This window comes from Manis javanica, chromosome 16 (genome assembly GCF_040802235.1).
Source record: "Manis javanica isolate MJ-LG chromosome 16, MJ_LKY, whole genome shotgun sequence".
In the NCBI taxonomy this organism is placed as follows: Eukaryota; Metazoa; Chordata; class Mammalia; order Pholidota; family Manidae; genus Manis; species Manis javanica.
This window is the reverse complement of record NC_133171.1, coordinates 39,325,978-39,335,052: the sequence shown is the minus strand read 5'-3', so window position 1 is coordinate 39,335,052 and position 9,075 is coordinate 39,325,978.

The window sequence follows — 9,075 nt, the reverse complement described above, 5'->3', positions numbered from 1 at the left end:
GGCATTTGTTTCAGTCAGTCTCACCCTTTCAAAACAGACCATTTAAGAACTCAGGAGCAAACATGCAGCAAGAAACAAACATGCCTCCAGATGGGAACTTGAAAACGAAATTTCTAACCTTATAATCAGTTAGGTCCTTTGTGGCCCTTCTCAGCTATTGGGGAAGATTTGGCTGATTTTAATTCTCTTTTGGACCTGCCATCATTCATACCCTGGGTTGGTTTAATAATATAATTCATGATGCTGATCAAATGCATGTTAAATTCCTCTTCTGTCAGCTGGTTCCTTGACAAATCTTTGGGACCATAAACACCTGGCTACAAAAGGTACATAGCAAGAGTGTTAGGAAACCTGTAGGTAATATTTAAAAATCTCAGTATGAGAGAAGGACCCATGAAATACATAGGGTGAAGAATGGAGTTTATGTTCCCCAGAAGCACCATTTTTGAGTTACGCAGGCCATGGTGGTCAAGAATTCTTTGAGGCTCTGTTAGGTTTGTGTAAGTGCACAGTGGAATTTGGTGGTGGCCCTGAAGATACGACTGTCTTTAGGACTGACCTGACCTTTCATTCTGTACTCACTCATGTATCCTTTTTATTCATTAATTTAAGTCCTTGAATAGGTATGATGTGACCTAAAACAGTAATAACAATAGTACCTTTTCTATGTTGCCTTCCACTGCCTAGCAGCCCCTTCATTTTATCCACATGCAGCCCTCCTTACACAGAGAAATAGAGCACATGAGCTGTGGCTCTGTAATTTACATGAGCAACCTGGGTAGGAAAAAGTTCCTATGGACCAATAAAGTCCATATGGGCTGCCTATACTCATCACAAGTAATATGTATAATCTCCCAGGATTCTTCATAACCTGGTCAGGAGTGGAACTGCTTGGTGCTAAAATATGTATAGGGTGACATAAAAGGCTCTATCCAAAAGTGGTGGTGGAGATCAATCTTCAAGTGATTTTTTTTACTAAAGTATCATTGGTATACACTCTTTTGAAGGTTTCACAAGAAAAACAATGTGGTTATTACATTCATCCTTATTATCAAGTCCCCCCCATACCGCATTGCAGTCACTGTCCATCAGTGTAGTAAGATGCCACAGAGTCCCTATTTGTCTTCTCTGAGCTACATTGTCTTCCCTGTGACCCCTGACCCACCAAAACTTCAAGTGATTTTTAATTCTGGTAAGCAAAGGTTGAAAGCACTGGGAGGAAGCTTGGCTCTTTCTGACCTCAGGATATTCTCTTGCTTGCCATAGATGGATTTGGAGACTGTTAACATGTTGAGTTTAAAGCAGGACAGAATGTTAGCATAGAAGAGGTTCTTTTAACATCATCAACCTGAACACTTATTTCACAGATGCCTAGAAAATAGGTTACCCAACCTTATTGCATGTAGTTCACAGAACTACGGACCTAGAACTTTAGTCTCAGGGCTCTTCCCTGTACAGATCTTATGGCTTTGGTTTTTATTCTAGATATTAGTGTTGAATTTTTTTTATGTGTCTTTCAGTAGTTTGGAAGAAGAGGCCTTAAAAAAAATCTGATCCCACAGGACTGAAGTACAGTGTTTTTTTCTTCCTTTTATTTTGTTTTATTGAGGTATAATTGACATACAATCTTACATTGGTCTCAAGTATATACCACAGCGGTTCAACCATTACCCATACTGTTAAATCCTCATGCCAACTAGTGCAGTTTCTATCCTGAAGTACAGTGTTTTTAAAACAGATCTCTTATAATGGATACTCTTTCGGCATCACAGTTTTTGGCATTAATTATAAGAAGAGGGTGAAAATTGTTTCTCCAACTTAGTTGGGATTGGAGAATCAGGAAGACATGACAAAGAACTCTATTGTTTTCCTATCTGAGATGGTGAATCAGATCATTCTCTTATTATAAATTATAAATGAAAGCAAGTGTAAGTAAATGTAACTATGAGCATAGTTGAAATTTATGACAAATAATGTCTTGACTTCCCATATGATGCCAGCCCTCATTAAATCAGGAAACCACACACCCTTCAGTAGGAACCCATGTGAACAACTCCCAAAAGACAGAAAATCAGGCAATTAGGCAATTCATCCACTTGAGAATCACAAGATTCCCATGCTCCCTTTTCGTCCAGCCTTACTTCCGATTGAGGTATTAAATCTTACTCTCTAGTGAAGAGTGACTTAGGACTGCTGAGACTCTGATGCCCCTCTAAGTCCCTGAGATTTAGAACTTCAAAGGTTCTGAAAGAGCAGATGTAGGAGGAGCTGGTCTTCATAGCCCCTGGAGAGGAGATATTCTGTTGCAAATTTGGAAAGGGAAGAAATGTTAGCATTTTTCTGGGCTTAATGGGTCATAGGGACAAACAAGCCCAGCATACATAGCACCTCATCTGAGAAGAATTTCTTTCCTCACTCTTTTACCTCCTGTTACATACTTTTTAACTTCTCTTCCCCTGGTTCTCAGCCCTGGCTGCACATTAAAATCATATAGACAGAGTTGTAAAAATACTGATGTCCAAGCCTCTTCCTCTGATTTATTTCATGTGATACATTGGTATTGCTTCAAAAGATCCCCAGGAGATTCTAACAAATCAATGCTTTGTTTTCAGAGAACTTTCTTTATAAGGGGACACTTACCCCATTGTCCTATTAAAAAGTCTCTCTGTGGTCACCCCATATTATAAACTTTAAGTGTAAGGACCATATCTTAATCAACTTACATAAAGCATGGCATGCAGTAGTTGCTTATTTATTCTCCAGATTCTCACTGAGCAATTACTAAATTGTAGAATCTTGGGGATACATCACTAACAAGGCAGATTTGGTCTTTTACCTTGTGACATTAGTGCAATAGTGGCCTTAAACTATTGTTTACCTTGTGACATTTAGTCTTTTGTCCTTAAAGATAAGTATGTTACTCCTGTGTTCGTGAATCTATCCAGGGTTAGCTGATAGCTGGCCAAGAACAGGTAATTACTGAGTGCCTCCTCTGTGCTGACCATTTGCTAGATCCTGGCTACTTTAGGGCAGATGAACCAGGCTGCAAGAGCTCAGTATGGCCAAACTGTTTTATCTGCCCTTTGGAGTGGCCCATCCTGTGTTTCCTAAACCCTGTACACTTGTGATATTTTCATTTAAACCCCGCTTACCAAGGAATCCAGATTTTTTAAATCTGAAAAATTTCTATAAACTGCTAAAATGTTTTATGGTTTCAATCCCTAATACTGCACTCTAGATGGTACATAGAATGAGCTGGTGTTTATAGGTTGCTTCGCTTGCCTTTGCTCTAATTTCATCCCAGCCAGGACATAGTATATTTTTTAGGTAATGAATTTGAAAAATATGTCTGGATATTTTACTATGGTATGCGCCATCAATATTTCTTTCTAAAGCAAAAATAACTATCTGTTATATAGGTCAAATAATTATGGCATATTTGCATTTTACTTTATGAAACGAAATACTTTTCGGTAATTCAAGTCACATCATTCAGTTTGCTCACTGCAACAAGTTTGAGATGTAAGACGTAAAGCATCTGTCTTGATTTTACAGGGAACGAAACATAGACTCAGGCTGATACCCAAACTTACGTTGCAGGAAAGTAACGGAGCAGATAAGTTCTATGCTCTTTCAGTCATTCCATACTGCTTTACTTAATTTAAGTAGGTATCCATTCATGTCATAGAAATAGGCAAATACTAAGTTTTGTTACAGTACTTGAAATGCAGAAAAACAAAGCTAACATTAATGTATGATAACATGAAGTATATTTTAATGGCTTACTAATTTACATCAACTGGATAAAGATATGACTATGTTTGAGAGAAATCTGAACTATAGAATATTTTAAAAGGATGCAGCTTTACCCCTTTCAAGTATGTAAAAAAGTGTACCTGCAAAAGCTAAAGATTCCTTTTAGAAGTCCTTAGAGTACTAACTTTGATTAATACATAAGATTGCTCTGTAATTATACTCTCATTTGTGTGTAAATGGATGCTTCTCAAGTGCTTGAGGATACTGAAAACTGCGTTTTCTTGAACAGTTTATATACTGTCCTATAATCTTTCTTCACACTAGCAATTTGTTCAGCAAGTCTTTTCTCCATTGATATGGTAAAGGCAAACTTCCGCTCAGCCCGGCCTTTGTTAGATCAGAAATTCTAATTTAAGTGTGTCTGCATTAATGAGGTTTTATTTTATTTGCAACTTAATAGGTTTTGCATCATATATCTGCTTTTAACACTTAAATAACCTTATTAATATATTTTTTTGTACATTTAAAAATACTCTGCAGAGCTACCGACTTGATTTATCAGTGGACCTGAGATGTTTCAAATTATTTTATGGCTTCTTAGCATAGATTTGCCTTAGTCCATCGGTAGCAGTGGAGGAAAAATTCTGTTTCCTAAGTCCTTTTATGAGGGTGCCAAAAGGTATAAAAATATGAAGCTATTTAAAAGCCAGGCTCTTTGAAAGTACCAAGCACACACCATGTGCATGCTAAGTTTAATCACACTGATGGATTTACGTGTAATGTCTCAATTTCAGACTCCCTCATTAGTGCAGTCAGTCTTGAAGTTCTCCCCAGTGAGTGAAGGGTGAAGGTGACTTCAACACCCGTGAGGGGACGGCTGGATATTGCCAACACCCAGAAAAAGACAGTGGGAAAAAGCTCTACCATATGAGGCTATAATCCGAGCTGTGGTCAATGTGTTGAAAGCTTTATATTTCCTGACCACAGGATCTTTCTATAAAATGAACAGGGAGGAGGGATATTCCCAGGATTAGCCAGCTGGCTATTTCTATATGCTTATTAAAATTTCTGGAAGAAAATGTTGGGCCCTTTAAACCCCTTTAAAATATATCTGCTTGAGAGATTATAAGCTTTCCTCTCACCCCAACTATTTAGTGCAAGAAAGCTGGATAAAATATTTTCAAACTTAAATTTTGAGAGTTGCAGCAAAAAAAAGTAGGAATACAGAATATGGTGGTAAAAACAGCAGTAGTAGCTGAAGCAAGGAGAGAATCCAGATGTCACCTTCACGGGAAACCTTTTTCTCCTCTAAGGACCCGCAGGTCAGGCTTTTTAATTTTGGACAAAACACGGTTTCATCCTATCCCATGCAGGGCGCAGGGACAGCATGGTCTTTGGAAGGCTGCATTTGGAAACTGCCGCCTCTTCGTTTGCAATATCCGCATGCTATTCCCCTAGCTTGGGAGCAAATCCCTGTACAATAGTGGCCTTAAGGAAAGCAAAGCACAGACAATGCGTTTGGCTCTTTGTTTAGGGAAGAAAAACAAGCAACTTAACACTTATCATTCATCAGAAGATACTGGGTCATCAGGTGTACTGCTGATGTAGCCTTTGAGTTGGGCCCATTATATAAGAAATCCCCTGAGTGTTTAGTCAGAACTGCTAGACCCAGGGGTATTCTGTTCCCTCTGCCCCCTTGTCCCCTTACTCTTCTTCCTCCTCCTCTTCCCCCTTCTTGAGAGAGATTTAGTAAATGAAGCCAAGGCACACTCTTCCTTCCTCTCTTATTCGCTCTCTCCTGTAGGGAGAGAAACAAAGCGATAGAGAGATATAAATGCTCTTCTCCATTTCCTTCATCCTCTTCTTTAAATAGTACCACTGAGCTAGCCAAATCTTCATTTTCAGGAGTAGGGCTCCCAGGATATATATAGGGGAAATCTAACATACTTTTAGTATCTTGAAATTTTCCCATTCCAGTTGAGACATTGTTTTTTGCTTCTAATTGGTTTCTTCAGAACGAGTGCCTAAGCACACATGTTAGGTCGGGGCCTTAAAGCACACTCAAAGGAAAATCTTTATTTGAAAAGTATAATGAAAATGAAAGTGTAATTTGTTTACTGTTTACATTGTATAGTGTACCTTCACATATTTTGTTTCATTTAATCCCCCACAAGTTCTCTGGAATATTATGGACCTCATAGAGTTGGTTGGGTAAAGGGAGGTTGAGGAAAGTTAATTTTAGTGACAAGGAATAAAGAAATTTTCAGCTGATTCTCTGGAAGTTTTCTAATCAGCAGTGGACAACCTGTTACACCAGAGACCTCTAGGTAGTAACAGAAATGCACATTTATCAATTTGACTACAATAATTTAGGGGAATCATGAAAAGTTGAATTAGATGATTTTTAAGTGTATGTATTTCCAATAATCTAGTACTTAAGGAGGTTATATGTCCAGGTCATGGATTGTGGTATAGGAGAAAGAGGACATTGATTTTTGAGAAATATCCCTGGTTTTTGGCATCTAACCACCGGGACTTTGGTACACAGGAGGACAAAGAGTAGGTTAAATGATTATCTCAAGAAGGGAGGACTGAAGGGATAAAGGGAATGTAAGAATAGAAAAGAAAGCACAATAGGAGGACAGAACAGAGAAAAAAGGAAAGAATGATTAAGGAATGGGTAAGTGAAATGTCTAGTAAAACCATTGTTCTTTTCACTGAAAGACTGGTATTTAGGACCCAAAAACATTATGTTTAAATTAGAATCAGTAAGACATTTCATAAGACGATGGGACAAGAGGCTTCATTTCTTCTGAATAGCTCTTCTACTTGATTTTTTAAAACTGAAGTATAGCTGATATACAATATTGCATTGGTTTCAAGAATATAACATGATGATTCAACAGTTATCTACATTATTAAATGCACACCCCAACTAGTGTAGTTACCATCTGTCCACATAGAAAGATGTTGCAGAACTGAATCTATTTTCTATGCTGTACTTTGGTCCCTGTGACTAATTTACATTATGACTGAGATTTTGTGAGTCTTTATCCCCTTCACCTATTTCACCCACCCATTCCAACCTTTCTCCCATGGTAACCATCAGTTACTTTTCAGTGTCTATGACTCTATCGCTATTTCATTTGTTTGTTTTGCTTTATTTTGTCTTTTTAGATTCCACATATAAGTGAAATCATATGGTATTTGTCTTCCTCTGCCTGGCTTCTTTCACTTAGCATAATACCATCTAGGTCTATGCATATTGTTGCAAATGGCAAGATTTCTTTCTTTTTTATGGCTGATTAATATTTCTTTGTATACATGTACTATTATCTTCTTTATCCATTCATCTACTGATGGGCACTTTGGTTGCCTCCATATTTTGGCTATTGTAAATAACACTACAATAAACAGGGGTGTGTATATATTTTAAAATTAGTGATTTTGTTTTCTTCAGGTGAATTCTCAAAAGTGGAATTGTTGGGTTATATGGTAATTCTATTTTTAGTTTTTTGAGGAAACTCCATACTGCTTTCCAGTGGCTGGACCAATTTGCATTCCCATCAACAGTATAGGAGAGTTCCCTTTTCTCCATATCCTTGCCAGCACTTGTTATTGTTGTTTGGATAGTAGCAGCTCTTCTACTTGATTTTTGATGCCAGACATTTCTTGATATGGGGAAGTTTTTCAGGTCTTAATTGTAAGTTAAAGAGCTTAAAACAGAAATATACAGGTAAAATAACAATATGAATGCTTTTTGATCAAAGTATAAATGATGATTTCAATTTCTGTTTGGGTATAGGGGAGGTATTTATGATAATATATTCTTTGTGCCTTAGACAATGGGACAGAGTTACTACTGAACTGAAAAGAAATAGAGAAAATCAGTGGAGACTCATATCAGAGGAGAAACCTGGCTAGCGGCATCTCAACTAGTGCCATATGCCTCTGATATGATACACTGAGAGGTAAATGTCACTTATGTTGTCACTATACCCTTTGACTTCTTGCAAAAAATGCATAATCTGATTTGACCACCAGGAAACATCATATAAACCAAAGTCTAGGGACCATATACTTAACAAGTGTTTGTACTTTTCAAAAATATCATGAAAAATAAAGAATGGCCAAGAAACTGGTTTAGATTATACAGGACTAGAGAGACATGCAGCTAAATGCAATTTATGATCCTGTAGTAAAACCTGGATCAAAGAAATATTTGCTATAAAAATTTATTGGGGAAATTGATGAAATTTAAATATGGTCAGTATATTAGAAAATAGTATTGCATCAATGTTACATTTTGTGATTTTGATAATTATTCTGTCATATAAGGGTGTGATGTGTGCAACTCATTCTCAAATAGTTCAGGAGAGAAAGAGAGTGGCAGAGAGGAAGGTAACAAATGTAAAATTATGAATCTAGATGAATTCAGAGGTTTTTTGTTCTATTCTTATAATATTTGAGTAAGTTTGATAATATTTCTACATGAAAAGTTTTTTCAAAGTGGAGAAAGCATTTTCTCTTCAGAGAGGATTCTTTCTGCTGAAGAGAAAATTGAATTATGTACTTGGGGTGTGTTTCTACAATTGATAATTTAGCAGCTCTCAATGGTGAATAAGAGTAACAGGCTTAGATGATGTCATATGCTTTTGCATTAAATGCAAATAGCGTTAATTTTGAAAGTTCCATTTTGCCAGACACCACAGCTTACACATTTGTAATATATGAGGTAATAGTATGTCATCAGCATGAATGTGTAATGTAAGATAGATCCATGTAGCATTGAACCTGAATTAATCACCATTTTGTTTAGCATGCTTACCTGGACATAAAGGTTTTGATTGAAAATCTAATCTGAGACTTTTTGGTAGTATTTCCACTCTTAAAAAAAATAATCAAATTGAGTTGTTTAGAATACTTATAAAGATTATTTATGAAAGATTTTTAAAATTGAGAAAAATTAAGTGCTTATAATAGAATGAAATGCATGTGTTTACTAAAGATGAAATTAAGCACAGCTATAGATTAACTCTAAGTAATATTTGTAAATAATGATATCATAGCTCTGTGTTGTCTCTCAATTTCTTCTCACCAAATCCATGTGTGGGAAGCAGCAGACATAGCTAGGAAAATGTCTCTGTCTGGTTTAGGTTTGGACACTTGTTTATTATCAGCTGGTGTTCCACTGATCTATGCTCTGTGTTGATGCATTCCATTTTACAGTAGTTGGCACAGGCCTGACCACTTCCTTGTGTCAGGGCTAGTACCATGGAGAATTCTTAGTCTCCATCTGCTGTAGGAAACTTTAGTATT